Raw genomic sequence first — 20,312 nt, forward strand, 5'->3', positions numbered from 1 at the left:
AAAAAGGAAAGTTAGAGTTCATAGAATAGGTAGAAAACAAGAATTCTGAAACAAGTTAATGTTTGTTTGCTTTTTAATAATGAAAGGAGTACATGGGGTGCCTGAGTGGCTCAGTTGGTTGAGCATCCAACTCTTGATTTTGACTTAGGTCGTGATCTCACAGTTCGTGAGATGGAACCCACGTTGAGCTCTGTGATGACAGTGTGGAGCCTGCTTGGGATTCTCTCTCTTCCTGTTTCTCTGCCTGCCGCCCACCCTCTTAAAATAAATAAATGAGCTTTAAAAATAAAAAAAAATAATGAAAATAGTACATAACAACAACAGAGAGAGTTTCACTGATATATTTTAGACAAGAGATGAAATCTGCTTAGGTTTGTGAGAACAAGCTGAATCATATAAGAAGAAATTCTGGGGTATGACTCATATGTAACAAATATTGTAAGAGGGTCTGAGATATTTAGAAGATTATTAAAAATTAAAATGTCTATATTATTTTTATCCATAATTGCCAAAATTTGGACTCAGCCAAGATGTTACTTAGTAGGAGGCTATATAAACAATGGAATATTATTCAGCACTAACAAGAGATGAACTACGAAGCTGTAAAGACAGTGAGCTGTAAAGACAGTGAGGAATTAAATGTAAAGACATTTAATTTGGATTAAACGCATATTTACTAAGTGAAAGAAGATAATCTGAAAAGGCTACATACTGTAGATTTCTAACTATATGATATTCTGGAAAAGGCAAATCTATAGATAACTAAAAACAAAAAAAATCAATGGTTGCCAGGGGTTAGGATGAAGGGAAGGATGAATAGGCAGAGTACAGATTTTTAGGACAGTGAAACTATTCTGTATACCACAACTGTGGATACATATCATTTATACATTTGTCGAAACCTATAGATGTATTAGAGTAAACCTTAATGTAAACTATGGACTTTGATAACAATGTGTCAATGTAGGTTCATTGCTTTTAGCAAGTGTAACGCTGTGGTGCAGGATGTCAATAGTGGGGGAGGAGGGTTTGCTTATTGGCAGCAGGAGGTATACAGAAACTCTAGGTACTTTTTGCTCAATTTTGCTGTGAACTTAAAACTTCTACCTACTAAAAAATGAATTGCTCAGGAGGATTTGATAGAGAAATTTCAGGAGCCAACAGACTGAACGAGGGTTCCTTCCAATGTGTAGTGACCTAACATTTGAATGTATAAGCGTGAGGAATAATTTTACTTAGAATTGTCAGTATTGGAGTCTACTCCACAAATCTAGATGTCATGGTATTGTAGGTTAAATTGTATTTTAATTATATACAATATTTTTCCATTTGCCCACAATGATATACTTTTTGTTATCTATGTTGGTATAAATCTTTAATATGAATGTAGGAGGGGAAACTGCTTGTTTTTCTGAGGACTGTATCTGTTTATGTCATTCAAATGAAGGACAAAACTTAAATAAAAAAATGGAAACAGACATATTCACACATAGTCTCAAAACAAAAGAAATAAAGGTAAAGAAAAAGTATCCCCTTGCCTTAGAATGGGGACAAATAAAATGATAGCTTTTCAATATCCAATGATATCTATTATTTATACAAGGATGTTTAGACTGTTACCAGAGAGAAATAAATACAGCTAAAATCATACTCAATTTGTATGTTTCCATTGGGGAAGGTAGGGGTGAAGGTTCCCCTTCATCCAGAACATAAAAGAATTAGTAAGTCCTTTGGAGGCAGGGAACAAAAATCTCAGCTGCCATTTGCCTGCTGAGGACTTAAATGCATTGCCTGGATAATTTCTTATCACTATCTGACTGACAGACAATAATTTGGCACGTTTTGAAGGAAGAGTGAGGGAAGAGATCAAGGGTCTGAGAAATAAAGGATGGCTTTTATGCTATTTTTTATTAGCTCTAAAGCAATTGCATGGACAAAACCTTATAAATATTTTACAAATGACTTTTAAAGATTTCTCAATAATAATATTTTGGGCTTCCTGGGTGGCTCAGTTGGTTAAGCCTCCGGCTCTTGATTTTGGCCCAGGTCATGATCTCACGGTTCATGAGATTGAGCCCTGAGTTGGGATCCTTGCTGACAGCATGGAACCTGCTTGGGATTCTCTCTGTCTCTCTCCCTCTCCCTCTCCCTCTCCCTCTCCCTCTCCCTCTCCCTCTCCCTCTCCCTCTCCCTCTCTTCCTCTCTCCCTCCCTCCGTCCCTCCCTCTCTCTCTCTCCCTCCCTCTCTCTCTCTCTCTTTCTCTCTCTCAATATAAATAAAGAAACTTGAAAAATATCTAGCCAGTTTGAAAATCACTACAAAACAATAATGAGGGAAATCTCATTTTGATAAGACAACACTGGATCTATTTTTTTTCTGTCTGCTGTCAATTAAAACAATTGTAAATTTAAGCCTGATTTTACACAATTCACAAAATTATAACTGAATCCTCTCCGTGTTAAAGAGTTGAACTTATCTGATAACTCTTGGCCTGTGTTTTTATATTTAACCCCTCCAGCCTGACTAGGGAATGAAAACTCACAGTAATAACAAAAAAGTGTCAGTCCTTGAGATAGTATTCTACCTTATTTAAGTGCTTTATTCTTTCCATATTCTTAGACCAATTAAACCAGCGGTTTACTCTGCCTTCAGGAAGATACTGTGCAGTAGTACTATGAAGTATCCCTATTGTTATTCAAACACCTCCCTGGCTAACTTTTCTCCCCTCTTACCACTTTAGGGTCCTGTGATGTCTCCCCACATGTTACCTAATTCTTTCTTCAAATCTAGCTGAAGGGCTTACTTTCTTCCTACCTACTCCAGCTCATGGTATGCTTCTTCCTTCTTCCAATCTGTTCATATCTTTTGGCACAGATCATTTGGTGTTCAGCGTTTACTTCTTGAAGCACACCCTGTATGTCCTGTAGTGTCTCTACTGTTTCTATAGGCTGAGCCTAAGGAAAAAGCTTGGGGAGAGGAACATGCGGTGTCACTGTCCGTGGTCCTGAAACGTCGTTGTTGGCTAAGGAGGTTTTTCTTAAGTGTACTCTGTTGACGCCTGTGCACTTTCTCTCAGGAATTTTTAAAGTGGTACAGTGGTGGCGACAAGGAAAATATAAGGCAAGGAGTTATTGGGGGAAAAAAGATAAATGAATAGATATAGGGCTTTCAAGCCATTGCCTGGATAGAATAAGGCACTTGGATTTGATATTTTCAAACAACTACAGATGGCATTTTAGGAATAAGAAGGGGATATATAACATAGCTGGCATAGCCAAGAAAGGAGTTTAAAAAATTCGTGTACCAAGTGATATAAGGTTGTACAAAGGTTGGCATGAATAAACACATTGATGTTGGTGGGCGAGCAGACCAGACATGTAGTGGGTTGTGAATGCAGCATCACTTGTGTCTTCCCAAACTGACATAGGGTTTGTCTTTATTTTTCTCTCTTGATTAAAAAATAAAAAAAGTTACTTGGCATTGTAGCGGAACAAAGATAACTGTAACTTATGTTATGCATCTGATGTAGCTTGTACCTTCTTCAATTCTAGCGTTTCTGTAACAGTTACATTCCAGCCCCAGTTCATGGTGATGGGCAGAGCATATACCCCCTACATTCTCTGTTAAGTTCCCCAACTAAAGTATAACCTCCGCGAGGACAAACACCTGATATTAAACATTTTTTGATGTCTTGAAATGCTTAAGTAGAGTGGCCGGTGCAAATTAGAGGCTTAGTAATTGAATCAAAAGAATTAGAATGCCTTCCACATACACAGCACTCAACAAAGGCTCATGAAATGAGCAAGTTGTTTTAACACTTCCATCCTCTTCCAGGTCCTATTTTAAAGTCCAATCCTCCTCCCCTGGGTACTCCAGGTCCCAACAAACCTACAGCCCCTGTCAATCTCTACCTTCGCTGCACTTAGGCCCAGCCCTCCTCCTGCCAAGCGTCCGTGCCCTCTCTGGGCTCACCCTTTCTTCCTACTCAGCAACCCCAGTCCCCTTCTCCCACCGCCCTCCTCAGGACCTCTCCAGTACGGTGTCTCAGTACCCGGTCCTCGCAGCTTCCGGCCACTCAGCTCCCCGTCCCCTCCCGAAGGGTAACGCGGTTGTCATGGACACGGCACCTGCGCCCTTCGGCGGTGCCCCTTCGCTGTCGTCCCCTCCCCCCACCTGCGGCGTGGAGCTAGCCTCGCCTCCCCAGCTCCGCCCCTGCCCCTCCCGCTCGACGCTCCCTAGGCCGTGCGCGCCCGCGTCTCCCCTTACCCCTGGCCTCCTCCAGCCCCTCGGAGCCGCGGGGACCACGGGGGCGCGCCAGCAAGCAAGCGGCCGCGCCTGCGCACTGCCCGTCTCCCCTAGCGGCGATCCGGGCCGCTGCCGCTCGCGCTTGGGCAGGACGCGGGGCGGGCGGGGGGAGGGGGGAGCGGCTTCGCTTCCAGCCCTGAGTAAGGCGGAGACCCGGGCTGGCGGGCGGAGCAGGAGGCACCGCACCTCGGCCAGAGGCGGCTGCAGCAGCTGCTGCCCTCGTCCCCGCCGCCGCCTCTCCAGTCCCTTCTGTGATTACCCCTCCAGCTGTTGGGAACGGGCGAAAAAGAGGAGGAGGCGAGAAACTCCCACCGACCCACAGAGGTGAGTCCTGGGCAGAGCATCCTCCATCCTTGCCTGCCTCCCTCCCTCCCTACCTCCCTCCCATCCTCTCCATCCTCCCCTCCCTCCCCGCTCCCCAACCCTCCCGCCCTCATCCTTCCCAACATCCCTCTCTCCTCTCCCCTCCTTTCTCTCTTCCAGCCTTTCTTTCATCCCTTTCTTCCTCTCTCCCAGCCCCACTTCCTTCCCACCCTTTCTTTCTTCCCTGTCTTCCTTTCAGCCACTCGCCCTCAAGCTCTGCTCTGCATCCTTTCCTGTTGACTCCATCTCTTCCCCCCTTTCTTCACCCCTTACCCGGTGGGAGATCCCTTGCTTGCTACAACTGTCCGGATTCAGGGGCTTCCAGAAAATTGGGCACATATACCGAGAGATACACTCTTGCACAGCGGATGCCCTGCAGGTCCCTAAATTATTCGGATTAAGGGTCAAGTTGGTTAGAGTACTGGGACCTGGAAAGAGAAGAGGGTCTGGAAAGAATCTGTGGATTTGTGCAGTATTAGGGTGGGGGTGGGGAAGATTGTCACTTAAACATGTTGCCAACAACCCCCCACACCCCTTTTTAGCAGTTTCTTTTTTCCTCCTGGGAGTTACATATTCCCAGTATGTGTCTCACTAATTTTAAATTAGCAGCTTTCCCCGCTTTGATGGTCTCTGTGAGAAGCCACAAGGAAAGAAGAGAAGAGAGGAAGAGAACAAGAGAGGAAGAGGGGAGGGGAGAGGAAGGGTGGTGGCAGTGGACGCTTGTATCCTTTTCCCCTAGGCCTCTTTTGATGGATATTTTCAAACCACCCGCCTAATATTTGTCTTGGAATTGAACCTGTGTATCCTTAGTTCTGTCACTATCTCCTTCAAAAGCAGAAACTCTCTAAACTTTAATGTGTGTGCACCATAGCATTATTTATGGAATGTTTTGGTCAACATACAGAACACTAAGGTAGATAGATCTGGGAAAACAGGGAGCAGAAGAATGGAAGGATACACTTTTGTTCATTATGGCTTAACTTCTAAAGGAGGACAATGAATAGTTTTGGAGTAATGAGTAATGAGCAGGCTTATAAATATACCATTTTAAAAGCATTAGGTGCATTAGAGCCTTGAACAGATACTCTTAGCCTTTCTCATCCATCTTACAGGAACTGTAAAGATCTTTGAAAAGAAACATACTGTGTAGTTCTGTTTATGGTTTACAACAATGGAAAAGTTGAATTAGCTCCGGGACCATTATTAACAATTTAAAATTTCAATTGGTTTTGTACCACTTAGTTTCACTAAATGGTATATTTCACTTTGGTTTATTTAGCTTGCACTCTAACTCCTTCCATTATATATATCAATAGTAATTTTTCAGACTTCCTTTTTGCAAGTATTGTGGCTGAAAAGTTTATTTATACATGGTGGGACAACCATGCCTCAGAATGTTTAGTGTATTCATCATTTCAGAAAGCTCCAAAAACAGTGAAAGTATAAATCAGAAATGGAGTATTTAGAATCTTGTATTTTGTAATATCTATGCTCCTTTAAAAAACTAACAAAACCCCAAAACCTTAATATCCATGGAATAGCAATATTTTAAGTTTAATGAGTGTGTGGGGAGGGATTGAATTCACATGGATTCAGTGAAGCTGCCAGTAAGATGCGATGCAGGGAGCAAATGATTGATTTTTTTCTTTTTATTTAAATTATTATATGTCAGTAGTGCAATATGCATTTTTGCATTTTATGGGCATGTAAAAGTAGGAGTTGAGATGAAGAGAATTACCTTGCAAAGTGATTGAGTGCTGATTTGATGAAGAACTGTTACAGTTAATCATCTGAATCAGTTTTGGGAAAGTAGGTGTTATTAGGAATGATGGACCTACCCTCTGCCTCAACTCCCTTTGGTAGGAATGTAATTCCATTAATGACTTGGCTGATTCTTAAGACATGTGGCAGAAGCTTGGTTGAATTATCAGTGTTACCAACATCCTGATGCAGAATTGCAGTCAACCCTATCTGTTTTTGAGTGGTGACATAACTTAAAAGTGAACACAATTGTAGATAGGGGTGTTTCTTGTATCATTGTTGTTCCTTTTCCTGGAATGCTGTGAAGTTAGTGAAAGGCTTTGGTAGTAATTGTATATGAATAACATAAGTTAGTTTTATCCTAATTTACTCTCAAATGACTTTTTCCCCTTCCAGCATCTCTACTGCTCTTTCTTTGTGGGGCTTCCTACTCATGAGTGTGCAGTGGAGAAGGCCCCTCAGTCAGTCCTGCTCTTTCCTTATTGCAGTTTTGCTACATAGAATGACGTGGGTGTTATGTCTCAGTTTTCAATACTGTTCTTACTATGGAAAGAAAGGTACCATTTATTTGTCTCCTTTGTAAACATTTGTCCACTTAGTGAAAACAAAATATGGTAGCTTATTAAAGAATAGAAGATAAAATGACATCTGTTTACAGCAAGATTTTGAGACAGATGAGTAAAATTAATAACATATAAAATAGAAGAGAAACTAGTGTCTTCAAAAAGCAACCTGCTACTCTGACCAAAATCCAGTTTACAGTTAGAGACTTCCTATTAAGAATTTCATTTCTGGAAGCTTCTGCCTTTAGTTGACTGGACCTTTAAGAATGTATGGTACAGATAAAGACCCAACAGAACATTTAATGGACACTGTAGGAAATATTATGGGTATATTCTGTGTGCCTCCCTCACTCAGAGCTCTTAAAACCTGCCCAACCATATGCTAAGTGATGTGAGGTATTGGAAAGAAGTAAATGACACCACTGTCTTTGACCTTAGCTTACAGTCTAGTAGAGGAGAGCAGGCATTTGCATGAGGTCATATTTCACAATGTCAAAGAATAAGGTCTTTGGAGAGAGCTTTAGATTTGAGTGCATGCTTTATTTAAGTAGTAGAGAGTGTTGTCTACCTTGGTAGACTCTGGTTCATGGGATTGCTTTAAGGGTTAAATATGTTAAGCACAGTACTTAGTACAAATAATGTATATATTGGGTAAGCATTATTGTAATTAGAATAAATGGTTTTAAAATAAGACGATATATGATTATGTACTAGAAAAGAGTGAAGAGAAAGTAAGTGAGGAATTGCAAACAGGACAGATGTTTATGTAGCCAGGGAAAGATTGTATTCACCGGTAGTTCTGGAGCTTGGACGGGTATTCCTGAGAAGGATTTCATGCAGTGTGGGTACCAGAGCTGGAACAAAAGCAGAAAGCGAAGAAGCAGCAAGGTGTGTTTGGGAAGACTCCTTAGTGGAATATTTGGCATACTGGTGAGGGTATTAAAAGGTGTTACACTTATATAGTCAGGGTAATTACGCTAACACTTAGGATAAGACAACTTGTTGTAGTGTAGGATCTATTTTATGACAGAATGTTTAGCTACCCAGGGGTTTTGTATTAGTTCTCACCCAAAGCCCCATCCCCATCCCAAGACACTGAATCTTAGGTTGGTGTCAAGGTGAGGACCCAGACTGGTTTTTTTTTTTTTTCATCTCTTTTCTTTCAAGGCAGAGAGTAAACTTGACCTTTCTAAACAACAAAGGTTCAATATTGTGATTATCACAACTCTCTCTTGTTTTGACTTAACCCAGGAATATTCCAGGACTGTAGCTTGGAAAATAATAACCAGGATTATTTTATGTTGACACACATGAAGCAGGTAATTTTAGGGTAATTATATTTCCAGGAACTTTATTTTTATTTTATTGTTGACTTTTCCTAATAACAGCAATCCCCCTTCCTCCCTTTTTTTGGTGTTCAAGATTATTAATGATCCTGTATGGATTATGCTATTCCAAGTATTTTACGGGGAGACTAAGCTCTGATGACAACAGGGGGTCTGTTGGGAATGTGTGTGTGCACTAGGCAAGTTAAATGTCTGCATAGGATGGGATGCCAGTTTCTTACTGGCTACGTCTGTTGGTACACTTTTATTTTTGACAGGTGTTTATTAACTATTTTGAAACATATATCCACGAAACAATTATCCAACAGCATCAGTGATATGAATTATATTATCTTATTGGAAAAAAGGGTTTTCAGAAAATTTTACCTGCAAGTTAAAAAAATGTTAGTGTTCATCTTTATGGTTTTCATGTTTCATCCATTTTAATCCATTGACACAATTTGCTTTCTCTAAAATAGTAAAATACTCTTCTTATATTTATTTTTTATAGTTTTAATATTACTGAAAATGGTCACATGAAAATTATTTTATAAGAAACATGAATGTTAAAGTTAGCAGTTTAACAGACCATAGACTGTAGCATTTTTCTATTTTGAGATTTTCCTCAATATTCTGTTGTTTTAAAGATTCAGCATATCTGAATAAAACATTTTCAAATATATTACTTCTAGGCAGTTCCGTATTAAAGCACTAGTGATTTTTGACACACTTTACTTTTAGACATTTTTATTTTCCTCATAAGTGAATTTTTACCTTGGAGATGAATTCTAACTCAACCACAAAATATGCATTCAACAACTTTTTGAGATTATTACCTGTAACATATTATTAAAAAACACCAGTGATAGTCTGATTTTATAAAGCTTAATTTTATAGGGCTTTTGTTCCATTTTATTTACAAGCTGTATCTGCATGTACAACTCGTAGACTATTGTTTTTCAGTTGTGAAGACAGTGTGCATTAACAGGAATAAAATAAGCAATTTTCTTCCCTATATGTTAAGGTGGTGACCAAATGGAGAGGTAGAGTCAGGATAAGATAAAATGAATTAATTTTGTTTCATCTATGGAGCTGAAAAATTAATATTTCCTGTTCAACTAAGGGTTTTCTGTATTTTTCCTGTCATGCTGATTAAATCCATGTTTTACTTGTTTTAAAGTATACACACACAAATATATTTCAGTTAACATTCTTTAAAACTAGATCATAGCTGAAAAAACATGTACATAAAATCAAATGTTGGCTTTCCATTATTTTGCTATTTCTCAGTATCTTGGTATTTTATGCTTTTTTTTTGGGGGGGGGGAACTAAGTAATATAGCACCTGTGGGAACTGCCTGATTGGGATCAAGATCAAGTAATATCCTAACTTGTTCCAACATTCCCACCTTAAAATAATGGACATGCCACCAGGATTGAGGTAAAATAAATAATTTTAAAAGATCCTATGGACTATAGAACCATAATAGAAAAATTAACAGGACACTTCTAATATATTAATGTTGTGTAAACTGGGGTTATGTTGTTTATTACGTATCTGCAGTAAATCCAAGATCTTTTTTTTTTAATAGCATTTTGATGTTTCACAGCCAAAACCATGAACTCCTGATGGAGATATGTCAGGTCTCCCACAGCCTAACCAGAAACTGTAGTGACTCCATGCTTGACCAAAGGAGCTGACATTCTCATTTGATTTTAATTGTGATTAGACAAAGATTTGGTGCAAATACACTCACTCAAGTTTATTGTAAATTCAATAAGGCCTGGAAACTGTTGTTAAACATCATTAATCCATCTTTCAGTAAAAAGGTAGAAATGCCCCTCACCTATCTCAGGAAGAGCTAATTGTCCTCAGTTATTGCTAGGAAAGGACATCTTACAGTTCTTGAGAGTTTACCGCTGGTCTTCATTTTCTTTCTTCAGGCATTGATACCTGCCAGCGTAATTCCACAAATTATGTTTTTCCCCCTATAATATGCAGAATTGGCATAAAGAAATATATACAGAACTTGTTGGGGAAAATGTTTGCGTCTAAATTTATCTCTCTATTCACTTACACTCTCTTTGTATTTTTTATCCTATTACCTAGCATGAATTTATTCAGTAAGTTTTTTTGTTTGTTTTTGTTTTTCTAAATATCTGCTGTGTGCAGAGCATTGGGCTAGAGATTGTAATTTTATAAAAGCACTGAATCAGGCACCAGGACACCTCAGTTCTTCCTCTAGGTTTTCAACCAACTAACTAGTTATATGACTAAACAAGCCTCACACTCTCCAAGGCTTATTTATTTAATCTTTATTTTAAGTGGTTTTGACTCTATATGATATATAGAGTGCTTTCTAGCTATAAAATTCTATAATAACTACCTGTGAGTTTCCCTTAAAATTTCAAGGCGTAATGATTTGTTTCTTACTGTGTCCCATTTGTTTTTTTCTTTTGAAACATAAACTGCTGCTACATGAGAAAAACCTTCATCTTCAGTGGCATATGCTTTCTCTTTCCCAAGAAAATTGCAAATTTAGCTTCACAGAGTCTCTGGGCTAAGGGAGAACTACAACACATTTCTCTTTCTTACCTTTCCATCCTTTCCTCTCTCTCCTTTTTAAAAACCCTTCCTGGCCTGAAGGCATGTGTCAGTTGCTACCTCCATTCAGGGACTAGCCCGTTGTATGGTGGACTTGTTTGAGTAATGCCAATGTCTCTGAAAGATTCTATGACATTAACACATTTAGAATAAGGTGATATTTGGGGCGCCTGGGTGGCGCAGTCGGTTAAGCGTCCGACTTCAGCCAGGTCACGATCTCGCAGTCCGTGAGTTCGAGCCCCGCGTCAGGCTCTGGGCTGATGGCTCGGAGCCTGGAGCCTGTTTCCGATTCTGTGTCTCCCTCTCTCTCTGCCCCTCCCCCGTTCATGCTCTGTCTCTCTCTGTCCCAAAAATAAATAAAAAACGTTGAAAAAAAATTAAAAAAAAATAAAAAAAAAAGAATAAGGTGATATTTATCTAAAACATTGTATATGCTCTGAGGTTAGTAGTTTTGCTTCAGGCACAGTGAAGTCCTGCTTACTGCCTAAATCCTATTCCATAGGACTCTATGGTCATCAGAATTTTACCAAATTCCCTTTAAAATTTCTAAAATAAAATTTGTTGAGGTATGTTTTCTGTATAATATATCCATTTTTTTTCTTTTATTGAAGTGTAGTTGGCATACAACATTGGTTTCAGGTATACAACATAATGATTCATTTATATTTATTACAAAGTGATAACCATGTCAAATCTAGCTACTGTCTGTCACCAAGCAAAGTTGTTAAATATATTCCCCATGCTGTACATTGTATCCTTGTGTTTTGTTTTATAATTAGAAGTTTGTACCTTTTAATCCCCTTTCCTTATTTTTCCCATCCCTTCACCTCTGGCAAACACCATATTTATGAATCTGTGTTTCTATTTTGTTTTGTTTGTTTATTTGTTTAGTTTTTTGGATTTCACATATAAGTGAAACCATATGGTATTTGTCTTTCTTTATCTAATTTATTTCACCTGACATAACACCCTCTAGGTCCACCCATGTTGTCACATGTGTGTGTGTGCATATGTGTGTGCACACGCACGTGTGTGTACATACACCTGTGTGAGTGCCATATCTTCTTTATCCGTTTGTCTCTTGATGGACACTTAAACTGCTCCCATGTCTTGACTATTATAAATAATGCTCCAGTGAACATAGGGGTGCATATATCTTTTCAAGTTAGTGCTTTCAGTTTCTTTGTATAAATACCCAGAAGGGGAATTGCTGGATCACTTGCTAGTTCTACTTTTAATTTTTTGAGGAACCTCTGTACTGTTTCCATAGTGGCTGTACCATTTTCCATTCCCAACAATAGTGAATGAGAGTTGCCTTTTCTCTACATTCTCATCAACACTTGTTATTGCTTGTCTTTTGGACAGCAGTCATTCTGACAGGTGTGAAGTGATACCTCATTGTGGTTTTGATTTGCATTTTCCTAATGATTAATGATGTTGAGCATCTTTTCACGTGTTTATTGGCCATTTGTATGTCTTGTTTGGAGAAAAAAATGTCTGTTCAGGTCTTCTGCCCATTTTTAAATTGGATTGTTTGTTTGATATTGAATTGTGTGAGTTTCTTATAAATTTTGGATATTAACCCCTTATCAATTATATTATTTGCAGATATCTTCTCTGAGTAGGCTGCTTTTTCTTTTTTTTTTTTTTTGATGGTATTCTGTAATTAGCAAAAGCTTCTTATTTTGATGTAATCCCATTTGTTTATTTTTGTTGGTTTTTTAAAAAAAATTTTTTTTAATGTTTTTATTTATTTTTGAGACAGAGAGAGACAGAGCGTGAACAGGGGAGGGGCAGAGAGAGAGGGAGACACAGAATCTGAAACAGGCTCCAGGCTCTGAGCAGTCAGCACAGAGCCTGACGCGGGGCTTGAACTCACGGACCGTGAGATCATGACCTGAGCCGAAGTTGTACGCTTAACCGACCAAGCCACCCAGGCACCCCTATTTTTGTTGGTTTTTAAATATTTATTTATTTTGAGAGTGAGAGTGCAAGCAGGGGAGGGGCAGAGGGTGAGGAGACAGAGAATCCCAAGCAGGCTCCGCGCTGCCAGTAGAGAGCCCGATATGGGGCTTGATCTCATGAACCCTGAGATCTGAGTCAAGATCAAGAGTTGGACGCTCAACCTACTGAGCCACCCAGGTGCCCTTGCTTATTTTTGTTTTTGTTGTACTCATCTAAGGAGACAGATCCAAAAAATATTGCTCAGACTAATGTCTAAGAGCTTACTGCCTATGTTTTTTTCAGGAGTGTTATGGTTTCTGGTCTTATAGTTAAGTATTTGATCCATTTTGAGTTTACATTTGTATCTGGTATACAAAAATGGTCCAGTTTCATTCTTTTGCATGTGACTATTTATTTATTGAGGAGATTATCTTTTCCCCCATTGTATATTCTTCCTTTGTCGAAGATTAATTGACCATGTATATATGAGTGTATTTCTGGAGTCTATTCTCCAAAGTGTACTCATTTTAAGTGTGGTTGTGCATTGACAAATATACCTTTGTAACCACCACTGCAGTCAAGATATATACTGTTTCCATTACACTAAAAAGTTCCATTCTGCTTGATCTGTTATTTCTCTGTTGATTAGTTTTTCCTGTTCTAGGAATGGATATAGATGGAATCAGAGAATGTGTAGTCATTATTGTCTCCATCTTTTATTGAGCATAATGTTTTTGAGATTTCTCTATGGCTTTGAATATATAAACTTGTAGAAGAAAACATTTGAGAAAATCTTTGTGATTTGTGGTTAGGCAGTAATGTCTTAAGACTCAAAAAGCACTAAGTATTAAAAAAAACATAAATTAGATGTTATCAAAATAAAAAAAAACTTTTCAAAAACACAAGATTTGCTATATCTGTGTATTTCTATCTGTATCTCTATATATTGGATAAAGGACTAATTGTCCTAAGTGTACATAGGACTCTAGCATCTCAATAAGAGAACAAACAATCCAATGAAAAAAATGGACAAAATATTTGAAGATATATTTCACAAAAGAAAATATACAAATGGCCAATGAAGATGTGAAAGGTGTTCAACTCCATTATTTGCCCCAAATAATGAAATTTTATTTATTTATTTATTTATTTATTTATTTATTTATTTTTAATGTTTATTTTATTTTTGAAACAGAGACAGAGCATGAGTGGGGGAGGCGCAGAGAGAGAGGGAGAAACAGAATCCGAAGCAGCCTCCAGGCTCTGAGCTGTCAGCACAGAACCCTAAGCGGGCTCGACCTCACAAACAGTGAGATCATGACCTGAGCCGAGGTCAGATGCTCAACTGATTGAGCCACCCAGGTGCTCCTAAATAATGAAATTTTAAAAAGCACAACACAAGACCACCGTACAAACACTAGAATGGCTAAATGTAAAAAGACTGATAATGTCAAGTTTTGGAGAAGATGTGAGGTGTCTGAGGCACTCATACATTGCTCATGGGAATCCAACACTTTGGGAAACAGTTTGGCCATTTCTCCTAATGTTAAAAATGCTTTTACCACCCAATCCAGGCGTTCCACTCCCAGGTGAAATGAAAACATGGCAGAAAGACTCTTACATGAACATCAACAGCAGCTTTATTCATAATAGCTTCAAACTAAAAATAACCCAAATATCCATCAATTCAAATTCCCATTTTAAAGTTATTCTTTGAAAAAGAAAACAGAACTGCTGGTATATGGTTTTGGGTTTTGTGCTATCTACTCCAAGCAAGCTGGCAGCAGAGGAAAGAGAATACATTCAAAAAGATTTGCCAAAGTAGCAAGAAACCTGAAGGATGGGAAGGTCTAGGTGTCAGGCCTCGGCTTGGCTTTCCCTCTCTTCCCTGGACTCTGCCCCTCTGTGTCTAGACCTCATCGTCAGCCAGCAGCATGACGGCTACTGCAGTTCTAAGCCCACCATCATGCAGCAGCAGTGTGCCTTCCAGAAAAATGAGGAAACCTTTGCCAAAAGTCCTCCCTTATCTCTTATCTCACTGTCCAGTACTGGATCACATGGCCATCCCCAATGCCCTCAGCAGCAAAGAGAAAGGGAATAGCATGTTCCTAGTTTAGGCTAATCAGGATCTCCCAGCTCAGATGAGATAGGCTTTCTCTGAAGTGCTAGGCTGTGTGTAGGAAATGAAGGGGAGAGATGTACTGAATGGCAGTTCTGTCAAGAAAAAGGAAAGGGAAACGAATGTTGGGTAAGCAAGCAGCAGTGTTGTTTGAATTTTATTTAGATGCCTGCCGTGATATTCATTTTATGGGAAGGAGGTTGAAGAGAAAAGCTAGGATTGTCGCCATAGTCTATTATTGTGGGAACATGTGCAGAAACAGGTGACAAAGGGTACCCTAGCAAAAAAAAAAAAAAAAAAAAAAAAAAGAGGGAAGAAATTTAAATCCTAATGCACAGCATGAATTAGAGGAAGAAAGAATCTAGATCCAGGGGGATAATTCAAAGTAGGCAAGCACATGCATAGTGACAAGCAGAGCCAGGCACACGGGGGCCCATAGAGTTGGGACAGGAGGTGAAAGTCACTGCTGGCAGTAGTCTGGAATCCAGGCAGGCAAACTCGATTGCAGTTTGCCCATCTGTGAAATCAGGACCTCAGGCAAGAGGATTTTCATGTTTTGCTTGTTAAGGCAGAAGCTAAAACAGTAATTATTCTCTCCTTTTTTTTTATAGGTGTTGTCAACCCACTTTAGATTCTGTGTCAAGAATAGAAGCCATACCTTCATTTTGTTCTAATATTTCCCTATTTCAATCTTGGGCCCCCATTAGTTTCTTAATAAATGCAAGCTGTTGAATTAGGTCTCTGAACTCTTTCTATCTTTAAACAAATGCTACAGATTTCTGGTTAAACAAATGTAGCAGTCATTCATCAAATACTTTCTTACAAGTTATTAAAACCACTGTTTTCGAGGACACAGCCCTGGATCTACATAAAAGTATGATAGAGCACTTGACCTTATGAGTTGACAATCTAGCAGGGGTGAAAAGTACCTGAACCGTTTAATACCAGAAAGAATACGATAGAGATGTCGTGCAATGTGATACCGACTCCACAGCGGCATGGGCCAGAAGTCCAGGTGGACTCAGAATCAGAAACAAGTGGGTCTAGTAATGGATGGGAGAGAGATGGAGGAGGGGATGACCTTGTATTAGTACTTTTTATTTCAGTCCTGCCTCGGTCTGGGAACTGGGACAGGGCTGAGCCAGCAGGAAGGTGGGATCAATGAGCACAGCAGGGGCAGAGGTGGAGTCATATCCAGGAGAACAGAAGCTGGGAGGCTGATAACTGCTCAGTAAGCAGCTGAGAAGTGGGACTGGCCTGGCGTGAAGGGGAGAGCCAGGCTGGGAGTAGAGAAACATTTTGGCATTATCTGTATCAAGGTATGTCAAGGATGTAATAACAGAAGATACATTAGTTCAGAAACAACACATTTTATCTTTTACACTTGCAGTAGTGCATGCCCATTGCTGAACATCTAGAAAATAAACAGAAAAAAGACACTTGAAAATAAAAATGATTGCAGTCCAACAACTATCCAATGAACATTTGGTAAATTTCAAGGTTTCTCCCTCACCCCAACCCCCACCCCTACTATGAGTATATCTGAGTTTATCATGCAGAGGTCTTTTTAAAGCATACCTGAGATCATAGGTATATATAATTTTGTGTTTGGGTTTTTAAACTAAACATACTTAAGCATTTCCTCGGGTGATAAAAACTCTTCCTCCATGTTCAATCCTCTGAAACATTACATTGATTGGAATTTAAGTTTCTAGTTTTTGGTTATCTATGGAGATAAAATGTTTATACAGATCTGCCTTCAAATATGGGTTGTGTCATGGGCAGGAGATTGACCTTAGGGCCCCAGGAGAGTCCCTTAACATATATAGGTGATCAATGTCTATGTAGTAAGGTGTATTTTCTTATATTTACTGAGATGGTAACATAGTATTTTATGCCTTATTTTCACTTCACATATAGCTTAGCGGATAACATGAGTACACACACACACGCACACACACATTTAAACTGCTGCCTTTTCTGTAGTTTGGTTTAATCATGGTTTATTTAAGCCTTGTGTTTTCATGACAGTTTATTCCTATTATTTTGCTATTTCAAACAAGCATCCTTATACAAGTTTCTTGTCCACACGTTCTAGTGTATTCCTTTGGAAAGTACACTGGCGGTTGTAATTTTGAGGAATGAGGTATGTGCATTTTAGATTTTAATAGTTGATACCTAATTGGTCTTCAAAATGGTAGCACTACTTTCTTTACATTCAACCGGCAGATGGGAAGGTGCATATTTCCTTAAACTTTTGCCAACACATGATAGCTTTAACTTGGAAAAGTTTACCAATGCATAGGTAAGAATGGCACCTTGTTATATGAATTTGTTTCTCTGATTTATAGAGAGGTTGACTATCTTTTCATTTGTTTTTGGGCCTAATGGCCTAGCGTTTTGCTTCTGCTGTGGTAACTGCGTTCATATCTTTACCCATGTGTTTCTAGTGGATTATTTATCTTATTTTAATTTATAGGACTTATTTATATTCTCTGGGTATAAAGAATTTTGTTGTTGTCACAGTCTTATAACCACTATAGCTTATGGGATGTTGTGATGTCTAGTAAGTGATGATTTTTTTTTTCCAAATTCTCTTATTTGTTGTTGGGCGTTTTCTTTAAAAGACTAGGATAACCAGATTATCTAATTTCATAAATAACACCCTTAGGATTTTAACTGGCATTGTATTTGATTTAAGAGTGTTTGAGAGGAAAGTAACAACTTTCTCATTCATAGTCTTTCCATTGGCATGGCTCATTTATTGCGGCCTTTTTCATGTCCCTCAATATAATAAATTGTTTTCTTCAAAGAGGAAAGTCTTTCTCATTTCATGTTACATTTATTATCATCTCGTTTGTAGTTTCTTTTGCTGTTGGGAAAAGGATTGTGTTTCTTTTACATTTTCTAAAAGGTTATTACCGATATAGAAACTATTCCTTTACATTTTTGTGTTCGATCTTATATCCAGTCACCTTGTTGAAATAACTTTACTAGTTGAGGAACATTGTTCTTCTTGTGTTTTTCTTACCAATTTGTGTAACCTCTTTGTACGTAAAGACAACAGTATATGGCAACTTACACACACACACACAAACAGACGTAAATAGGATATAATACTTCTATTTTTCTTTTAGTTTTCTTCTAATTTTAGATACCTTTTCCTATTCACTTAGATTTAGTATGAATGAGTCATTCTTCATATATGAAATACACTATAGTGTGAACTGAACACACCTTTTTGCTTTAAATATTATTCTCAATATTTGTCTCTTCCATAGTAACCCAAATACATTGTTGTAATTATACCAGTATCACTGTAATTGTGAACCTTTATCTCTGGACTAAGCAGGGTGTATACATGGATTTCGTATACTCACTTCCAAATATTTACTTGGCACTTTTCTAGGCCTTTATGAATACTTCATGGGGGTACTGTTTGTATGTGGCTCTTCAAAGGCATGAAGGTCTTTTTTAGGTCTTGGGCTGAGTTGACTGGTGTTACAATGATGGTGACAACATGCTTATGATAATGCTCCTGGTAGTAAACTTTTAAAATTTTATCTAAATGACTTTGTTCTTTGGCTGCTACTTTCAATACTATGTTATCATCATTTTCTCACTGACGTTGTTCTGCCGCATACCATCTCTACCTCACATTCAGCCTTGTCTTGGAGAAATATATAAATACTAACACAGTACTCGGTTCAGCACCACTGAGAAGCTTTGAAGATCTTCAGTTCTTTAACAGAAGTTAATTTTTGGCACTAGATCTTTTTCAAACTTTAGGAGAAGCTTAACCTTGGCTTTCTTTTCATGGTGTTCTTTTAGTATGAAAAATGGTTATTTTGAAAGAAAACCTTTCATTGATTCTGCATATTGAGAAAATGGGCAAATTGCCTTGAATTATAATTACTCATCTGGTCTAGGCTTTATGCATACATATTGGTATTGATTTATCATAAATGAGCCTGTCACCTTAAAATCCTCTGATCTGCACTAAGATGTTATAAGTAGATGATGTAAATTCACTATTGAAAATAGGGGTTTTTCTTTGTAGAATATTAATTGAATATGGATGTGAAATGAGTAACAACTGGCAAGTCCAGATTCAGAATTGTAAGATATTTTTATTAACATTGAATCATTAAATCTAATTTTTAGAAATGTAGTTAGCTTTATAATAGTTCTGTCTTTTCCTAAAGGATTGCAGTAAATATGAGTCACAATAATACTAATATCATAAGTTCAGATAAAGATTTCAGTGACCAGCATACAACTGTTTTCTGTTTTAGGTGGTCTGAATAATTTGACATATATGATGAAATTTTCTTGGGGCCTGGCTGCCTTTGGAAAGAATTTTGTTTGCTATTGCTGTTATGAATAACTGACTTCTTAAATCCAGATATTCACCTTAATTTACACCTGTAGAATTGTTTTTAAATAAAACAAGTTAATGTATAAAAATACTTTAAGTATTTAAAATATTTCGTATCAAAATTATTAATATGTGCCATAAAAAGTTTTCTGAGGTGGGGCGCCTGGGTGGCTCACGCAGTTAAGCTTCTGACTCTTGATTTTAACTCAGGTCATGATCTCACAGTTCATGGGATTGAGCCCCGCATTGGGCTCTGTGCTGACAGTGCAGGCCTGCTTGGGATTCTCTCTCCCCCTCTCTCTGTCTCTCTCTCTCTCTCTCTCCCTCTCCCTCTCTCTGCCCCTTCTCCTTTTGTGCTCTCATGTGTGCTTTCTGTCTCTCTTTCAAAATATATAACCTTTAAAAATTACTAAAAAGAAAAGTTTTATGAGGTAGAATGTTAACTTTGAACAGATTTCATTTCTATTCTTACTACAATTATAAAACAACCTATGCTGTTACTATTTTGCCTTTCGTTCAGGAAAGTGAAATATCAGGGCACCTGGGTGGCTCAATTGGTTAGTTCGACTCTTGTTTCGGCTCAGGTCATGATCTCACAGTTTCATGAGTTTGAGCCCCGCATTGGGCAGTGTGGAGCCTGCTTGGGATTCTCTTTCTCCCTCTGTCTTTCTGCCCCTCCCCCACTTGTGCTGTCTCTTTCTCTCTCAAAATAAATAAATTAATTAAAAAAATTTAAAAAGTGCAAATATTTTAGAATATAAAAATATCAAAGACTTGTATACTAAAAATTCTAAAACATTACTGAAAGAAATTGAGGAAGACCTACATAAATTGAAATGCATTCATGTTCACAGATGGTGTAACTTACTTTTGTGAAAATGATAGTATTCCCCAAATATCTACAGATTCGGTGCACTCACCATCAAAATCCCAGCTGCCCTTTTTTGCC

The 20,312-nt window shown here is 38.3% G+C and overlaps 1 protein-coding gene across 5 annotated transcripts in view; it reads left to right on the forward strand.

The window, feature by feature from the left end:
- The first annotated feature begins 4,515 nt into the window (after positions 1 to 4,515).
- Positions 4,516 to 20,312, forward strand: part of CTNNA2 (catenin alpha 2) — a 1,116,872-nt gene continuing 1,101,075 nt past the window's right edge. For all 5 annotated transcript variants that reach the window (XM_023251808.2, XM_023251809.2, XM_023251810.2 and 2 more), the window contains exon 1: positions 4,516 to 4,629. The gene's annotated coding sequence lies outside the window, so the exon portion shown is untranslated. The remainder of the gene's footprint in view (positions 4,630 to 20,312) is intronic.

Source organism: Felis catus, chromosome A3 (genome assembly GCF_018350175.1).
Source record: "Felis catus isolate Fca126 chromosome A3, F.catus_Fca126_mat1.0, whole genome shotgun sequence".
In the NCBI taxonomy this organism is placed as follows: Eukaryota; Metazoa; Chordata; class Mammalia; order Carnivora; family Felidae; genus Felis; species Felis catus.